The sequence below is a fragment of the Mustela nivalis genome (assembly GCF_964662115.1).
Source record: "Mustela nivalis genome assembly, chromosome: 8".
NCBI classification, from domain to species: Eukaryota; Metazoa; Chordata; class Mammalia; order Carnivora; family Mustelidae; genus Mustela; species Mustela nivalis.
The window spans coordinates 83,965,380-83,984,522 of NC_139027.1; the positions used below are offsets into that span (position 1 = coordinate 83,965,380).

The 19,143-nt window shown below is 44.9% G+C and overlaps 1 long non-coding RNA gene across 8 annotated transcripts in view; it reads right to left on the bottom strand.

Moving 5' to 3' along the window:
- Nucleotides 1–19,143, bottom strand: part of LOC309870712 — a 108,151-nt gene that overhangs the window by 41,485 nt on the left and 47,523 nt on the right. For 4 of the 8 annotated variants that reach the window (XR_014314758.1, XR_014314759.1, XR_014314760.1 and 1 more), the window contains exons 3-5: nucleotides 18,099–18,525; nucleotides 15,607–17,032; nucleotides 14,077–14,200 (exon numbers count right to left, since the gene is read on the bottom strand). This is a non-coding gene — a long non-coding RNA (uncharacterized lncRNA). Of the gene's footprint in view, nucleotides 1–5,412; nucleotides 5,634–14,076; nucleotides 14,201–15,606; nucleotides 17,033–18,098; nucleotides 18,526–19,143 lie in introns of all 8 variants that reach the window. The other 4 variants (XR_014314762.1, XR_014314756.1, XR_014314757.1 and 1 more) reach the window with 4 other exon arrangements.

Genomic DNA, 19,143 nt, shown 5'->3' on the forward strand with positions numbered 1-19,143 from the left:
TCTCCTTTTTTTTTTTTTTTTTTTTTTTTTTGGTTTTGGATTTGGTTTGGTTTGGTGTTTTGTTTTGTTTTGGTTTTGGAGCAGAGGGAGAAAGCACCCGCAAAGAAGCCTTGCCATAGGAAATCCAGCCATGTTTGGCCCCACATCCGTCTTCCCCCTCCTGCCCCCAGGAGAGCCTGGTTCCAAGGCCGATTCTGGGAGCAGCTGGACAGACGGTGGCCATTCTCCAGGGGCATTCAAGCGTACCCCGGTTCCCTCGAGAATCCTTTGGGGGTAAGAGATGGGCAGGGATGGGGGGCAGGGAAGAGAAAGAAAGGTTTTCCTCCCCAGCAGGTCTGTAAGGCGAGCCTGGGACACACTAACCATTTCCTGATGTGCAGAAGCTGAAACTTGGACTTCTTTTCTTGTGAAATTTCTTAGATGCACAAAAAAGCCTCAGCCAACAAAAGAGTATCTTGCAATATACTTAATTGGGTCTGTTTCAGACCCCAATATCACTTCTCTGTCCAAAAAAACGGGGGAGGGGGCATGAACAACAATGTCCTATTTCTAAAGACAATTGTGAAAAACCTCAGCACTGTAAGTTATGTAAGTATGTCAACTCCACACGCTGTACACCTGAACTTAAACAGTGTTATATGTCAGTTCTATCTCCACAAGGCTGGGGAGAAAAAAAAAAAAAAAAAAAAAACCTTAGAAAGAATACCCCAGTAATAACAGCATTGACATCTACAAGTCTGAGAACTGTATCATTTCCTTTCTGAAAGATCCCACTTGTGAATAGTTATTTCAAAAGAAGTCAGGATATTGCTCTTTAAGAGGCAAATCTCACACAGAAAAATTAATATTTGGAGGAAATGATGGATCTTAAATACAGCCTTCACTTGCTTGAGAAAAAAACAGGTAGCTGTAACAGTCTGCAAAGTTTTATGAATTGAAATGTGCCCGTTTCCTTCTTCACTGTCTCTAAACCAGGGGGAGAAATTCCAAAGGCCAGGGCACAGACACTTTCAAAAGTCCCAAGACGATGACATCGCCTCCAACTCCCCGAAATGGCAATGCTCGGTGTCTCTGGGGAGACCCCCTTTTCAACAACCTTACCCACAACCCCAAACTACAAATGTTGACAAGATGACAGGGCTTCTAAACTCTAAAGCAGCATTTCCCGACCTGTTTGGAACTGACAGCGAATTGCTGACAAAACCCTCTTTCAACTTAGTGCTTCAAACTACTGACTTGTATTTATTTTTATTTTAAGGAAGGTCCACACCCAACGTGGGGCTCGAACTCATGACCCTGAGATCAAGAGTCATGTGCTCTAATGGCTGAGCAGGCAGGCGCCCCGTACTGATTTTTTTTTTTAACCTGAATTCAAATGTTATATGATTAGAGAAATTCTTCTGTGATTTTTTGAATATCCCCTTATGCTGCATTTTTCATCTATGTGAGTGCAATTTTTTTTTTAATAACCTGTCTCCATCTCCACTGCTAGGGCTACCATAGTTGTGCCAACTGTAAGAATTCTTTTTTCTATAAAAAGGCAAAAAAATGATCTTAAATAACATTGAGTGCACTCTCCCTCCTCCCAAACACACAAGACCCTTCTTGTTAAAACCCTTCAAGAGCCACTGGAATACCAGCCCCCGCACAGGCTGCCAAAAAGAACTGCGTCTCTCTCCACTCAACCTTGCCTCCAGTTTCTTGTGCTCGAGAATTTCCTCCATGTCTGGGGCCTTTGCACATGCTCCCGTCCACTCTGAAGGGTGCGCCCCCGATTTCGGCACGTCTTGCTTCTTGTTTTCCTTTCAGACTCGTCTGAAACACCTCCTCCCCACGGAGACTCCCCCTACCCCTGCTGTCCCGAGCGGCCTTCTCTCGCTCAGCCATGTATATCGCAAACCCTAGTGCATGTCCTTCACAACATGTATTCCAGTCTGCTGGTGTTTTAATTTTATGTCTGTCTGCTTGCTTTATCTCTTTCCCTGCTGGAATGGAGGTTCTGACACGGGAGGAACATGACTCTTTTGTCACTTGAGCGTTACTGGTATAGAGTTGGGAATATTTGTGGAAGTAATATTTGTGAAAGGAGGGAAAGGAGGGGAAAAAAGGAGGGAAGATAAGATATTGACTTGAAATAATTTCTCTGCTCTCCAGCCCAGAAATGTTCTGTATTATTCAACAGTGTTGCCTAGGATCGAATTGTTTTGTTTTTCATATTCTGGAGTTGGACAGTCGAGGCTGGTGGGATGTTCTGTTTCACACAGTGACAAAGAGACCCAGATTCTTCCCTCCTTTTGCCTCCTGGCCTGCAGGGCACTGAGCATCTGCTTGGCTTAATGGGGTTGCCAGCACACCCAAGTTCCAGCCCGCGGGAGGGGGAGAAAGAGAGGAAGCCTAGAAAGAGCTCGTTCCATTGAAGACCAGAAACAGAAGTTGCACACATCGCTTCTGCTCACATCTCATAGGCCATGACTTAATCTTATGTCCAGAAAGGGAGGTTGGGAAATAGAGTCTCTAGCTGAATGACTTCATGTCCAGGGAGAAAAGAAGGACAGATTTAGGGAAAACTCGCCATCTGCCACATGTTCTTCGACTCCTTTCTGAGTAGAGAACTTTCTGGGACCTCTCCCCGCAGGATAGCAGAACCTGTGTGCAGACTGTCTTTGATTGGAGGAAGAAGACCTCCACCTCGCCTGCTAGGGTCCCCACTGCCAAGACGCCCTGGGTGACAATCACTGCGGCTACCTTGAGCATTGAGGCTCCAACATGATCAATCCTCCCCTTCCTCTTTGGCTCCAAAGCTCAGTAAACATCTAGATGGGTTTTTGTTTTCACACCTAAAATTTCCCATCCCTTTCTTCATTTCCTATGCAAGATGCAAAATGCAATTGACCAGAGTGCCTCCTGCTCTAATTGGAAGCGAAGGAAATAAATAGGCAGACCTCTTCAATGGCCCCGAGACAATCCTAGTGTAGCCGCTACCCTCAGTATGATCTTGAGCAAATTATTTAATATCTTTAAGTCTCATTTTGCTCATATCCAAAATGGGAGCTATGATAACTTGTCATGTGGTTATTATTAGAAATATCTCATGAATGTGAAGATCCTAATTCTTTTTAAGAAATACCAGGCACCTGGATATTCAATTTATTTTTCTTTCGATTAGTGGATTTTCTCTTGCTAAATCTCAACCTGATAAACTAACCTCTCTTCCTCAACCTATACAAACCAACCCCTAGCCTGTACCCCCATGCCTACAGACCTGTCTATAACAATCTAGTACAATTTGTCTCTCTCTCTCTCTCATTCTCTCTCCTCAATTCCTGCTCCACACTCATTCACATATTTTATAATATGTGCTATCCACTGATTGTTTCATAAGTATTTGTCCAGTCTCCCTGGCTGGATGGCAAGTTCCCTGAAAGCAGGAGATAGCAATGTGAGTTCCCACAGTTCGCACCATCTAACACAATGAGACCGCATACCACCCGTCAGACAGACACTCAACAAACACTTCACAGAGCTGTCGAAATAAAGATACCAGCAGGGGCCCCTGGGTGGCTCAGTTAGTTAACCGTCTGCCTTCTGCTCAGGTCATGATCCCAGGGTCCTGGGATGGAGCCCTGCATTGGGCTTCTTGCTCAGCAAGAAACCTGCTTCTCCCTCTCCTACTCCCCTGGCTTGTATTCCCTCTCTCGCTGTGTGTGTGTGTCTCTCTCTCTGTCAAATAAATAAATTAATTAATTAAAAAAAAAAAAAAAAGATACCAGCAGATTGAAGCTAGATCTACCCAACCTTAGAAAAATACATTAATTCAGCATATTAGTCCCAAATGTTGGTGGATTTGGGATTTCTTTTTCAAATAGTAAAACGTTCTGCTTCTGTGAACTGAATGACTAACTTACTATCCCTGTGTGGAAGAAGCTGAAAGTGTTGCCGAAAATTTTATTGCACCCGAAACTTCTGGTAACTCAGGATGCTGCCTTCTGGGTGGTGTTTCTTCTCTGCCACAAACACCTGAATTACTGAGATTGAAATCAATCCAGATTCTGTGTTTGGGGTTCCAGCATTTTGTGGACTGGTACATGTGCCTGACAAAAATCTGGGGAATGCTTGGCCTTTCATTCCTCTGAGAATTATGCCATTTTCCAAGAAAAGCTAAATAGCTCATTCATGTTTCACCCTCTGTTCTTCCAGGCTGGTTTCCTGAGGATATTTCTTAGCCAGACTAGGGTGTGTGTGTGTGTGTGTGTGTGTGTGTGTGTGTGTGTGTGTGTACGCATGCACATGTTTTAAATAGGCTGCTGGAAACTGGGAGTTTTAAACTAAAACTTATATTGAATGATTCTTGAGTGCATTATCAAATGAAGACTATTATCCTTATTTCATCTATTTTAGACTGGGGGAAAAAAAGGAACATATGAATGGCATTCAATCAGTGGCTTTTGTTGACGAATTCCTTGAGTCTAACTTAAATCCACATGAAATCTCTCAAAACTGTTTCTGAGGGAAGCTAACTAATAAGTACCATCAGGTAACAAAGCTGTTATGCTTTTTTTTTTTTTCTTTCTGCATCATTTCTATCAAGAGAAATGGGGGATTTCATATTTTAAGGGCTTTTTGCACAGGGCACCCTAATGTGGCCTTAACACACACAGGGGTGCGTTAAGGGGTGGTGAGGGGGAGAGTTACTCAGGAGCAAAACTCCTGGACTGGACAGCACCCATCAGGGGTTTCCAGCAGGAAGGTGATAAGTATATAAACCACCCACAAACACGGGGCACACTCCAGGCCATCTGAATCCCTGGACCCTGTTTTCAAGAGGAGGAGAAGCCCTGAACCGGGGAGAAGGGAGCCCAAGTTCACTCCCCAAACCCAAGCAATAAGCTCCAATGCAGACAAGGAAAATACTTGGTTTGGCTTAAGTGGGCAGTTCAGGCCGGTGTGAACTGGGCAGGGGAAAAGAGTCCAAGATTCTATAAAAGTTCTTCAGAAAACAAAAAGGCATTGGTCAACAGAGGTGGCCTGGCAACGTATAAATGTGTTCCCCTCAAAGCTAAAGTTGAAGGTTCCTGAATACATCCAGCATGTTTGTGGTACCTACAGATGAGAGTAAGATGAATTTTCCCAAGTCCTGTACTTTGTGTTCTCTACAGTCAGCGTGAGCTTCTTCGTAATCAGGAAATTTAATTCAATCAAACCTTTAAATACATATATGTTGTATATATTTATATATATTTTCCTTCCTCAAAATGGCCAACCAGCAAAGTCTTCTAAGAGGGCTCTTGAACCAGCTCTTTATCGCAGAGGAATAAAAAGACATGGTGGGGTAGGGCACAGGGCAAAGGGAGAGCTGTTGGGGCAGGAGGAAGGGCTGGGGAGGGTCTCAAGGACCCCATTTCAGGGACCTACACTTTCCTGTAGGCTTTCGGAGGCTTGCTGGACTGGTGGAGGAAGGAGCAGCTCTTTGGGGCCCCCACACACGACAGGAGATGCTGAGTCATAAGGGAGCCATGAGACCTGAAGTCTGATGACATTTAGTCCAAAAGTACACATGTGACAGCAAGCAATATAGCCGATGAATGGCATCGTTCCGTGGTATTGTCTTCTAACCTGCTGTGGCAGTCAGGGTCCTGGTGAGAGACAGAGGGCTCGTTCAAATGGGTGACTTGGGAGAGGCCAACGAAGGGTCTGTTTTCAGAGGTGTTGTTACATGAGGGTTAAGAAAACCCAAACTTGGTGAGCAGATCTCACCCCTGGGCTTGAAGCAACACTGGGGAGGGCTGACTCCCACCAGAAAGAAAAGCAATTATGTTACCCTTGGGCCAGCAGAGGGGGACAGACTGGTCATCAGTACCTGGACCTCACTCTCTTGTGCCTCAGTTTCCAGATCCTGACCCAGCCAGACCATGGTGGGGGCAAAGAAGCCACTGATGCAAACTTTAGTGACCTCCTTTCCCAGGACTCTCCACAGAGCAGGGTGGTAAAAGGGCAAGAGGGGGTCTAGGGGCGCAAATGGAAGTTGTCCAACCTGCATACAGTGTACTTTACTTCAACATATTCATTTCCTATTATCGACCTTCCCCCATTAGAATGTAAGCTCCCTCGGGACAGGATTTTAGCTCATCTGTGCTCTGTTGTATTCCCAAGTACCTGCATACAACAGACACTCAGAGAATATGTATTGAATATCTGAATAGAAGCAAAGAAGAAAAACCATTTTCCCAGCATTTAACAGCAAGTAAGCAATAAGACAAGCAGCATTTTATATAAGGTAAAAATAGTTCTTAACGGGGTGTTTCCCTACGGTAAACTGGTTCTTATTTTGGCCATTCCGCCCAAAGCAAAATATAGCCAACATACATAAGAAGGAAAATATGGTGGGGTATAAGATTTGCTGAAAAGATTATATTTATGCTTTGCTTGGAGTGAAGAAAAGTTTTGGGAAGCGGACCGAAGAATTTTAAATTGCCTTAAAGAAACACAAGAAATACATCTTTCCCCTAACTTTCAGACCTGTGGTCTAGGAAAGAAGGGACAGTTGCCAGAATTCTTAAAGAAACTCAGTGTTAAACAGTGAAAAGATGTCAGGTTGTGGGTTTCTCTGCCACGGGAGGTTTCAGAGACCAACATTGTCTGGATTTGATGACAGGTAATGACATTAACTAATTACAAAACTAATCACATTTGGAGCGGTGGAAGCTGAGATCATGATAAGCATAATCAAATCCCTGACTTCGGGGCTTCGGGAATCAGAGGATAAGTTTTCTCTCCTCGCAAAGCTTGACCAGATGCCTTTCAGAGTCCTTTGTCTGAATATTTTTGGAAGATCCCAATGCGAGTCAGAACCAGCACGCTGAACTGCAAAGCCCAGGGGTGGGACTGGCACTAAGCGAGGGCACTAGAGGGATGCCGCCTGTGTCCCCACTAGCTGAAGTTGAACCTTGTCTACCGCACAGTCAGGAACCCCATCAAGGTGGGTGCCTGGGCCTTGACCCCCTATCTCTTTCCCTAAGAGTCTAAAGACCGGCATCCCCCGCCCCTCGCTGGGTCATCTTGGACAAATTCTAACCCACTGGAGTCTCCGTGTCTTCCTCTGCAAAGTAGAGATTAAAATACCGGTCGCATTTGCTTCCGCAAACTGGCGTGAGAATCCCGCCAAAGAGTTTACTCTGAGGATTATAAACTGTTTTAAATATAACGAGTGTGGCCAGCATTAAGCCAAATTACAGGCCTGAATCCCTATAATATGAATACCTCAATCACCAAAAAAGTGGAGAATCTTTAAAATAAAGAAGCTGACCCCCTTCTGGTGGCAGGAAGTCCTCTACCGCTCTCTCTCGCCCCTCTTGCTCTCCCTGGCCCCGTGGGAGGAAAGGGAAGAGGCCGGCCTCCTTCAAAGCATTTCCAGCTCTCTAAAGAGACAACAGAGCAGCGGCCCTGGTCATTCTTCTCATCTGGTAACATTCCTTAAGCTCCAGTGTAAAACTTGAAAGGAAATGAAATCCTAAATGCAAACACTATCTTTCAGTCTCTTGGAAAATTATCTACCTCTACTTTCACTCACCTCCCAATTCACTCACCCTCAATTAGAGTCGTCCTTTGGTTAAACCTCACTTTTCAGAAACCAAGCCATCACTTAAGAAAGAGGAAAACATTAAGAGATCCAGATTTCAATTAACTTCGCCATTGATTTTTGCGTAATTCCGGGGGAGGCATTATTCTTTTGGTAAAGCGGGGGCAAAGAACTCAGAGATTAAGGGAGGTTCTGATGACACCAGCAGGCAAGGACGAAAATACACTCAGTTCTGATCCCCAAGCCCTGCTGAAATACTCGGCAAATGCAAAAATACTCGGAAAATGGCCCAGAAGGGAGACCTGCCGAACTGCCCATGACAATGAAGGCTCTGGCACTCCAGTAAAAAGCCTTTGGTAAACAGCGTTTCTTTGTACTTTTTCATTTTAATGTAATTTATATGTTTGGTGCTCACACAACGGTGCGATTTTTCTAACCGATCAATAAAACATATGATCCAACCTCTCCTTTTTCGAAGGGGCCACTGTTTCATGATTGTTGAATACACCCCCATCCTAAGAGGGGACCGCTGGGTTAGCCCTGCTCACTCACACGCACACACATGCGCACGCGCTACATAAATACAAAGGAGGAAACCACTGATACAGATACAATTTTTAATGTGTTGTGTCACTGAATGTCTATCAGAAGGAAAAAGTCGGTGAAAATAGATTTAAAACAACAGGCAGTTTAATCAGATAAGTACACAGCATTCATCTCTGTCCTCTAGAAATATGATTTCAGCATAATGAATGAAGGGAAGGAGCTCATTGGAATACAGCCCTTCTGAGCAACAGAGAGAGACCAGCTCTCATGGAGAACCCTTCCTTGATGGGGGCGGAGAGGCGCTGGGGGTGGGGGAGTGCTGTAATGAGGGGCAGCAGATCATCATCATCCAAAAATAGGGAAACTATTAGAATGGAACAAAGAAATGAAGGTGTGATCATAAATAATGCAATTAAGAATTTCACTTTTAAAGGTTTATTCCAACTATCCTTGACTTTTTGATGGGGAGTTCAACCCTGCAATAGAACTCAGCCATCTTTGGAAGCCCCTACAGGGGTGGAAGAGAAGGTTCCCTCCAGTGAGAAAGAAACGACCTTTCCTGGGGCCCCTGGTGGGCTCAGTCAGTTCAGCTTCTGACTTCTGATTTTGGCTCAGGTCATGATCTCAGGGTCCTGAGATCGAGCCCTGGGTCAGGCTCCCTGCTGAGCAGGGAGTCTGCTTGGGGTTCTCTCTCTCCCTCTCACTTTGCCCCTCCTGTTCTCTCTCTCTTTCTCTAAAAACAAAAAAACAAACAACAACAACAACAAAACCAGAAAGAAACGAAAAAGAAATCACCTTTCCAGGAAGTACAAGGTAGTCAACTGAAGCAAGCTTCCTCCTCTCAAACAAAATATAAAATAGTAACACTATTCAGTAGGCACCTAGGCAGAGCCATGAACATGGACTTGTTGCTCCCTGATGACCGTCAGAAGGAAAGCATGAGATTTGTGTCTGGTGACGCAGCTCTTTCCTGATGAGGCCAAGTGTCCCCATCTCCTAGGGAACGACAGGCATCAGGTGAGAAAGCGCATGCTCAGGCCCTCACGGACCATGTGCTTCGCCCCAGCCGTTTCCCAGGGCTTTGCTCCTCCCCCAACCCAGGGAGGAGGTCCTGTCATCCACCGCGGTCTACAGATGATGCAGAGATCCATGAAGTGACTTGCCCAAGGTCACATGGTGGAGAAGCCCTCAAAGCCCGCCAGCCAGCTACTGGAGAGTACAGAGTAACCACAGGGCTGCTGCTCAAATGAGCAGCATTTAATTGAATGGAAAGCTGGAAAAGTGGCAGCCTTGAAAGAAGGCAGGAAACGATTTGGCTTAATTATAATCATCTCCAAAATCAAAACTGATTTGCTGAATTCTCCCTCTCCACCTCAGCAGTGTTCGGCAACATTTCCATGAGGACAGAAAGACAAACCTTCTCTCTCTGCGCAACCTCCCAGGGCCTCCAGGCTGAATCCACCTGCTGGGCCGAAGCAGGCTGGGCACTGAGAAGCCCTTCAGGGATTGCGAGAGAGAACAGGGGCCCCGTCAGAGAGGTCAGCTTGAGACCCTGGAAACCCTGAACCCTGGCCGCCCTGCCCCACCGCTCAGCCTGATACCGTCCCCTAGACTGGGTCCTCATGCAGGAGTAGAGGCAGGCCCACTCGAGGGTTCACCCAGCATGACATTTCAGCCTGGCAAAGAGTGCTTCTAGGGGTTCTACCCAATAGCTAACACAGAGGTGGTGCTCAGTTCAGTCGACAACTCAGGCATTAAAAATATGTTTGTAATAACTTAATATCATGTCTACTTTGAAGCCTCATTCTTGCAAGGTGGCAGAAACTCAGTCATGGGGTCTCACCTTTCCCTCAGCCATGGCCAAGTTCTGGGGAATCTTCAGTTCTAAGTCGTGGTAGGGGAGAGGCTGGCGGGGTTTGGTGCTAATTGTCTATGCAGGCAACCTCTGATACATCCGTCACTCCCCCTACCTGGTTCTCACAGTTCTTTGGCCGAAGCCGACCGGGACACCCTTGGGTTCTACCCTTCCAGTCCCTTTCAGGTGTCAAGACACCAAGGACAGATGTCCTTCTCCCAGTCCCCTTCCCCGACCATCATGAGTGTGAAATGTCCCCACAGACTTGTTCTCTCCACTCTTCAGCAGGGCCCTAAGTGTTTCATTCCCCCATAGCTGTAGCAAAACAGAACAGTATAGTGGGTAAGCCTCATATCTGGAAGGATGTCACAGAAACCCAACAACAGAGGTTTGGCCAAATAGAAATTTATTGTGAGACACAAGCAAAAAATCGGGCATAGTGCTCAAAGGCGCAGTCAAGGAAGCAGGTAGGCTCTTCTTAGCCTCCAGCCAGGCCCCTGTTTAACAATGACCCTGAGCAACCCACGCCAGACAAGCGGGACAAAGCCGGCCGGGAAGGAAGGGGCCTGTGTGTTTCACACTCATCACTGGAGGCATCTGCCCATTCCAATCTGTAGGGCGGCAGGAAGTTGAATGTTTGGTGTCTAGCCTCTGTTATAAGAAATTACCAGTTAAGAGGGGTGTGAAGCTGCCAACTTAAAGAATCTACCAGACCAGGTGAAGACCCATTTTTCACTGTCACTTCCCTCCCCCCAAAACAAGTAGGCACTGGCCTAGTTGCCTGCATGAGGTAAAAGTGAAAAGAAAAATCCTAGAGGTAAAAAGGGTGGCTAACGCTTCATAAACTACTGGCCCGTGTCATGGGGTCAAGAGCACCCTGGTCTGGGTAGATGTCCAGAGGAAGTTCAAGTGCTACTGGCATCTCTGCAGGATCATATTGAGTGACCTAGACCTTTGAGACCCTCAGTCAAACCCCTCTACTCCCATGCTGCATGACTAAAGCCAAGGACATCTGTTCTTCCATCTCTACCCTGGCTTATGCAAGAGAGCCAAAAGGCACTTAGTGAATGAATACTGGGCCAAAGAAAGTCCCAAGTCTGTGAACTGTGGAGGCTGGGCCAGAACATGGCAAGAATGTTTCCTAACACATATGAGACCAGAAGAGCCAGTCATTGAGGGAGACCCTACAGAGCCTAGGCTATTTAATGCCAACTGTGTGCTCCCCAGTTCTTTCAGGTGGTCTGGAAGGCTCTGCTCAAGGCTCAGTGCACCTGCAGAGGTCCAAGGACTCCCTCTCCCCTCAAGTACAGCTTCAAAATCATTTTGACCACCGCACAGAAAGGCTGGCCCCCGAGGCTCAATCCTAGGCCTGCTGCACTGCAACTTCAGGAAAGTTCCTTTGAACTGAGCCTTAACTTGTCTATCAGTAGAATGAAGACAGTCATGTCTACCTTGCAGGGTTCCTGTGAAGACGGCAGATAATGGATCTAAAACTCATGTCCACTGGCCTTCTTAGCCCATGGTAATAGCTCTTCTTGAAGAAGATCCTGAGGTCTTGCATGGTACCAGGAGGGGAGCTCTGCCTGCTCAACCCAGGTAGATCTCCTCCATCCCAGGAGGTGCTCCAGAAGTGGGTTTGGTTGGTTGGTTGGTTGGTCAGTTGTTTCTTCTGAGGAGAAAGGATGGTGGCAGGGCAAGTTGGCTGAGAATGGCCAGTTGGTACTGACCTGTAAGAAGCCTCAACTGACCTTAATTCTGCATAAAACTGTGACTATTTATCTGCCATGACATGGGGTGGCATCTTGATCTCTACCATACAGTAACACCACTTGCAAACTGATCCATTCTTTGGAGCTCTTGGAGGGGCACCTTCAGTGAAGATGAAGCACCTTCACTAACACCTGCTTCTACATCCATACACATGTGTGAGAAACACTGTAACCAACACCACACTTAGTGCAACTAAAAAGGATGTGCTTGACAACAAAATAAAATAAAAACAAGCTCTGACCACAATAATTGACATAAACACCAAGGATGAAAGACCCCTGTGTGCTTGAGGAGACCATTCCTGAAGTCCCAGTGTATTCTGGGAGCTTCCCTGTGAGGAGACAAACTGTAGCATGTCCAGAAGAGGGACAGGGGACAGCCACCAGCCACAAAGAGAAAGCTGTTCTACTAGGCCAGAGTTGAAGAAATGGGGTGTGCTCTGCTTGGTAGAGAGAAAAAGGATAAAACCTGTCTTCAGATATTTGGAGAGAGCTTTCACATGCCAGTATGAGCTTTATGTTATGTGCCTCAAGAAGTAATACTAGAGCCACTCACAGAGTCGTCTGTGAAGGGGGGTTTCGACTCAACTAAAGGATAGGATTTCAGTCACTGCATTTGAAGATGAGACAGGCAACTGTGAGTGACAGTGAGTTCCAGAAGCTCATGCTAGTCAAGACTGGAGAATGAGTACCTACTGAGGAGATCATACCGGATCTGCCTCATGGCACTGTGGTGAGAACCAAGGAGATCATCATTTCCAACCCCTTTCTATGCCACCTCTCAGGTGGTGACTTGGCCTCACTGCTCTGGGCTCTCAGCTACTTGCTTCTACCACCTTCCAGACCACAAACTTTAGCATGTAAATGGAGCCCCTTCTCAAGTCTGCTTGGCCGGCCTCTGTCCTCCCTTCCTGGAGCTTCCCCATTATCCCTGAAGCATGAGACACTCCAGAGAAACTCTGCACCCAACCACAATCAATCCGGAGGTAAGAGGGGCACACAAAGTGGTGTCAATGTCCCATGAGGAAAACCATTCCCCAGTCAATGGTTGGAAGTAGCAAATAAATTTTTTCACTGTCCTTCCTCTATTAGTCTATCCTGACACCTCCCAGCATTCGTTTCCCATGGCTGCTGTACCAAATTACCACAAATATGATGGCTGGAAGAAACAGAGATGTATGACTGTGGAAGTATGCCATCAGTATGGCTGAGACACCAACAGGGGGGCTGGCGGAGAGGCTCCAGGGAAGGGTCCCATCCTCAACTCTTCAAGCTTCTGGTGAGTGCCCAAGCCCCGCCTCTACAGTCACCCTGCCCTCTCATCTGTCAGTTGCACCTCTGCCTGTGCCTCCATTTTCTAAAGACATCTGCCATTGGATTTTAGATCAACTCAGATAATCCAAGGCAATCCCTCCATCCCAAGATCCTTAATCACATCTGCAAAGTCTTTGGCACAGAAGGCAACATGCCCAGGTTCTAGGAATCAGGATGCAGACATTTCTTTGGAGGACCACTGTCTAGCCAACCACGATCCCAAGGAGAGAGCAGTCGGTTACACCCCATGCCAAGCTGGGGCCACATTGATAACACACCATTGTATTTGTTCCTTTCATCTCAGCCTGACCACCATTCTCCCCAGCCTGTCCCACTCTGACACTGAACTCTCCACGAAAAAGACAGCACCTGGGTTTTCCTCCAGTTCTCCTTTCTGGGGAACCCAAAGTAATACCTCTAAGCCCTGAAGAATACTGCCCATAGTCATGGCAGGAATGGGGGCTGGAGTAATGCAATAACAGTTCCCACAATTTTCAAGGAGATTTCACTTTTTTCCAGAACACTGTCTAAACATTTAAAAATAGGCTCTACACGGAGGAAATGGAGGTCATCTATTTCAGTGAAATATTACACTGTGTTCAAAGATGTATTTCCCCTCTACAAAACATTTCCAGCATGGTGACAAGGTTTCAGGAGAATACCTGATGAAAGATTAGAATTAGAAAAAGAAGGGTTTTCCCACAGCAAATGGAAGAAAATTCGCTCAATTACAGGGAACTTAAATAAATTAGTCAATGCTTACAAATTTCTTACAGATAAAAAGTATTATCTGTTTCACGGCTGAGACCTGCTATGAATATGCTTTCTCTGTGCTGAACCAAATTACATTTCTTAAGACAGCAGCATCCTGGATCCTGGGAATATCCGAGAAGTAACATGGCTTCATTAATGAATTGCAGAATCAGATAGCACCACCTCCAAATTCAGTTGGCAGGGCTGTGAGTGACTTATGGAAAGGGAGGGAGAGGAGAATAAGGAAGAATTTTCTACTCTACCTCTCAGAGGTCTTTGCAGGTGACAATTCTCCAATGGAAGACTCTGGGAGGTTTGCTTTTTTATCAGGCAACTTCACCGGCATATTTGCTTCAGAGAATCGTAGACTTAGGCTCATAGACAAACCTGAAAAAAACAAGTAGCCAACAACACTGAATATGAAGAAAATACTGGCAAACTTCCCTGTTAAAACAGCTAGTGTCAAAAACAGAAACTTCAAGAATTTCACTTCTCTCACCATAACAGGGCAAATTTAATATTTTGGTGGAAGCTGCTTCCTCCAGGCACATTTGGTAATCATCATTTCAAAACTTACAAGACACATCATTGAATGAAGACAATCTGAATGAAGGCTGTATTTAACAGTGTGATAAAATAAATCCACATCTGGCATGTTTAATTTATGTCATTTAATCGAACAATTCATATTGGAAAATTCCTCTGATATCGATTCCCTTGGACTTTATAAACAAAATCCTAACTTGCAAATCCTCCAAACCTAGACTGTCTCCATCCTTCAGTTGCTGGTAAAATCTGCTATCAACACTTCAGAATCCCTCTTTCTTTCATTCCTTTCATGGTGTGTACACATACCATACACGCACACACGACATAAAACAACATGTCAGGCAACCCTTTTGAATGACAGGATTGCTCTCCCTTTCTCATCAAATCTGCTTTCTTGTTCTCCATATAACAAATAAGCTCCTTGGTCAGGGCAGGGGAACTCAAGAGAAGAATCTACGTCCTTCTGGAGGATTCTGGCCACAGGGGTCCAAGAATAAAATTACTATAAGGGTCTTCCAACTCTTTTTACATAGTCCTCACTCTCCCTGAAACATCCAGCTCCTTATCCATTCATAGCAGGCTGTTAAAGAACGTTCAATAGTGAATGAAAGAATAAAGAAATGAACTAAAGAACTGAGCATTTCTGAAACCATGGAAAGAAGCGTGACACAAAGAAGCATATGGTATACTGGAAAGAATGGTGACTTAAAGCAAGAGAGCTAGCCTCCGGGTCCTCTTCTGGCTGACTACTTGATCTTGGGTAGGCTACATCATTTCTTCATGTGCCAGACAGAAACAACACTTGCCCTGCTGCTTTCATATGTCACAAATAGAGCACCTTACGGTTTAGGGAATGCTTGGGATGCACATTCTCTCGCTTGACCCATCCAACTACCAACTGGTGGCAAAGGGTGCCCATCTTTTGGCCTGGAAGCAGACATCCATAATGTTGACCATAAGGTCCTGAAGGAGTAAATCAAGGTGCATTCCACGTTGGAAATCTCAGCACCTTCTCCACGTAGTAGAGCAATCTTGTTATCTAACAGGAACAGCCCAGCCATCAGTGACTTGCCACTGAGACATTAATAACAAAGCCTCTTTCTCAAACCATAAAGTCTTGCCCCAAATCTGCCTCACTTCCTGCTGTCTGTTCACCAGTACCGAACACTCATAACCTAAGCACATTACCAAAAGCCCTTAGCATCTCATCAAATGAGGACCCCCATTGAAATTCCAATAAATACCTTTCTCAGCAGGGAGTAGTGCATTTATAAATATTCAGTGTATTGGACGGACTGTATCAAGAGTCAGCATACTTTTTCTGGAAAGAACCAGACAGTAAATCTTTTAGGCCACTACTGCTCCACATTGTAGCACAAGCGCCACAGGAGACAACCAGTCCACTAATGGGTGTGGCTGTGTTCCAATAAATCTTTATTTACAAAAACTGGCAATAGGTTGAACTTAGCCTGCAGGCCTGTGTTTGCCAAACTCTTGAACTGCCTCCACTTCCAGAAACATCTTGACGTCAAAAACATTAGTTTACAACTTCCTTTTAGAATCAAGGTCCTGACAACTCTTGGTGAACACATACATCCAGGCACCTTTGTCCCTCTTCTTCCAGTGCCTTCTGATAAACGCCAACTGGCAGAGAGAGGACACGGAGCATTTATCCTTCAATTGCAGTTATTCTGAAAGACAAAGCCGGGGCAGAGATTAAAACCAGCCCCCCAGTCTTTGGGCCATACCCAGCATATCAAGTGCCCCTCTTCAAATTGTAGTGAGTTCACTGTCTACCTAATGGAGAAAATAGAACCATTCTTTCACTTAATAGTCTTTTAGTGAGGGTATGGGGGCAGGGGGAGGCCAGGTTTACTAAAGGCCGTTATAAAATGCCAGCTGAAAGGAGTAATGCTCCTTGGCACTGCACAATCTTTTTCATGTGAAGCTACACGATCACTTTTCATTTTGTTTCTCAAGCACCCCATGGCACCCATCCATGTATTAGGCTAATAACTGAACGAATCTAGTTAAAAGGAACCAAGCAATTATTTTAATTAGAAGAGAACAAAAGTAACACTCCTGGATTCTGTCTTAAGGGGCAAGAAGGAAGTAGTAGGGGTTCAAAAAGAGCCCACAAAATATTTTTGTGAAAGGAAAAATAATTAAGGCCAAATTTAGAATGTACTTGCAATAAATGGGCCAAATAAAATGAATGGCACCACTGTGTGACTAAAACCCATTCATATATATAAGAGCCCCAGAAAGTCCATTTTTATGGGATACCATTTTGAGGGTATAGCCAATTTTACAAAGTGAAAGTGAATGTCTCATAGAGACTTTAATGATCCTTGTGAATCTCTTACACAATTTCTTACAGAGTTTCCGTGTAAACTCTTTTATTAATAAGAGAAAAAAGGAAGGATATTGGTCAATTTGCCTTTTAAGTAGGATTATTTTTCCTCATTTAAATTCTTGGACTAAAGTGTTCAAATTTGTTTCTCTGGAAAAAAATCTATCTTTATAGAAAATCCTTGTCACGAATCCATTCTACAAAAATGAATCCCATCCTAGGAAGAGATGCCTATCTGCAGATTTTCCGTCATCTCTGACTTCCTGCATCCCTTCTGGTCATGGCGTTTGGGCCACTTCATTTCATTCCATCTCGGGCTTGCAAGAAAAAAAAAAAAAGAAATGAAACCCAAACTAGTCAACTAGTAAGTGTTGTCTCTTCTGTTTAAGCCTATCCATGCTCATTGAACACCTGTTACCCTCCAGCACAGAGCAAGTTATAGATGGAAGAATGACTCAGATTTGAACCCAGGCTTCAAGAAGTTCACGGTCTAATCAGAGCCAGAGGCATGGATGAAAAAGGAGACCATGCCGCCCCAGGTGGCTGGGATGAAGGGTCTCTGGCTTGAGTTGACTGTGAAAGAATGGATGGCCCAGGAGCAAGACATAGATAGTCTATCCCTGGGAGAAAGATTAGCACACACAAAAGCTGGGACACGAAGAACCCCAGGGCGGGTACTGGGAACCGCAAGCAGATAGAGCTGCTGGAGTGTGAGGAGCAACACGTGCTGGAGAAGTCAGCAAGAGCCAGGTCACGGGAGAATACGTGTGCTGTGTTCATGAACCTGGACGACCTCTCAGAGACCAATAGAGACCCACCAAGCAGTTCCCAACACGGACTAACATGGCCAGCTGCCCATTTTAAGGCGAGCACTTGGATGGCTCGGAAGGGGATAAAATGCACACTAGATGTCCCACAAATGCCATAGCCCAAGCAGTAGGTGATAAGGCCTTGAACTTGGACACTAGCAAGTAGGAATGGAAAGATGGGGTAAGGCATGAGATATACAGAATTGAAGAGGATTAAAGTTAAAAAAAATAATCTCTGTGGAGCAGTAACTGAAGGGTCAAAAGTGGAGAAATTGGCTTTGAAGCTTCTCATAGGCGAGCAGGTGTTTTATTTGAATGCTTCTCTTAGGTCCCAAAAGCTTCTCATCTTACAGGTCCTCCTTTAAACCCAGGATGAGCCTTGATTGTGGGTCCCAAGATTGAGATGTGATAACAAATTTCAACCTTGGGCGCATGAGCAGATTGTGAGTCCCAGAAGATAGTGTGACTTCCATTTTCTTTCTCAGGCAAACTCACACAAAACCAGTCTCCTGCCACTAGTCTACATTAAAATATACAGAAGCCTGGAATGAAAGAAATTGTGACGAATACTCACTGTGCCCGTTATTCTCATGTGTCAACTTGACTGGGCTAAGAGATGCCCAGACTGCTGGTAAAACATAAGTCTGGATGTGTCTGTGAGAGCGTTTCTGGAAGAGATTTGCATCTGAACCAGTAGATGAGTAACGAAGATCACCTTCACCGATGCAGTAGGCGTCATCCAATCCATTGAGGACCAGAATAGAAGAGAAAGACAGAAGAAAGGTGGAGACATCCATCTTCTCCTGCCCTCGGGCATCAGAGTTTCTGGGTTTTGGGCCTTCAGAATCCAGCTAGAATTTACAGAGTTGCTCCCCAGGGACTCCTGTGATTCTCAGGTCTTCAGACTTGAGGTGAGTTACATAAGCAGCTTTCCTTGGTCTCCAGATTGCAGACAGCACATTGTAGGACTTCCTGCCCTCCATAACTGTGCTAGTCAACTCCTATAATAAATAAATACACACACACACACACACACACACACACACAAATGTTTAGTTCTTCTTTTCTGGAGAACTTTGATAATATTCTTAGGACAAACTACATATATTTTAAATAACTATATTAGATTAGACTTATTTATGTTTTAATTTTTTAAAGAACGTAAAGAGGACACTTCTCCAAATCATTTTATAAGCCATCTAAACCTTGATAACTCACCTGACAAGGACATTACACTCGAGGAAAAGTACAGGTAAGTTTCATGCATACACATTGTTGTAAAAATTATCAAAATATGTGAAGTACTTCAAATAAATAATATATCATAACCAAATTGGACTTAGTCCAGAAATGGAAGATTGGTTTAACATTCAAAAACCTATTAAATAACTTATCATACTAACAGAATAAAGTGCTGGGGGGGTGGGGTAGTCATGATTATTCTATAAATAAGTGAGTACTTAATTTTTCCTATAAAGGAAAATATTAGGAAATTAGGCCATGTAAAAATTAAACTCTTCTTGGGGCACCTGGGTGGCTCAGTGGGTTAAGCCTCTGCCTTCGGTTCAGGTCATGATCTCAGGGTCCTGGGATCGAGCCCCACATAGGGCTCTCTGCTC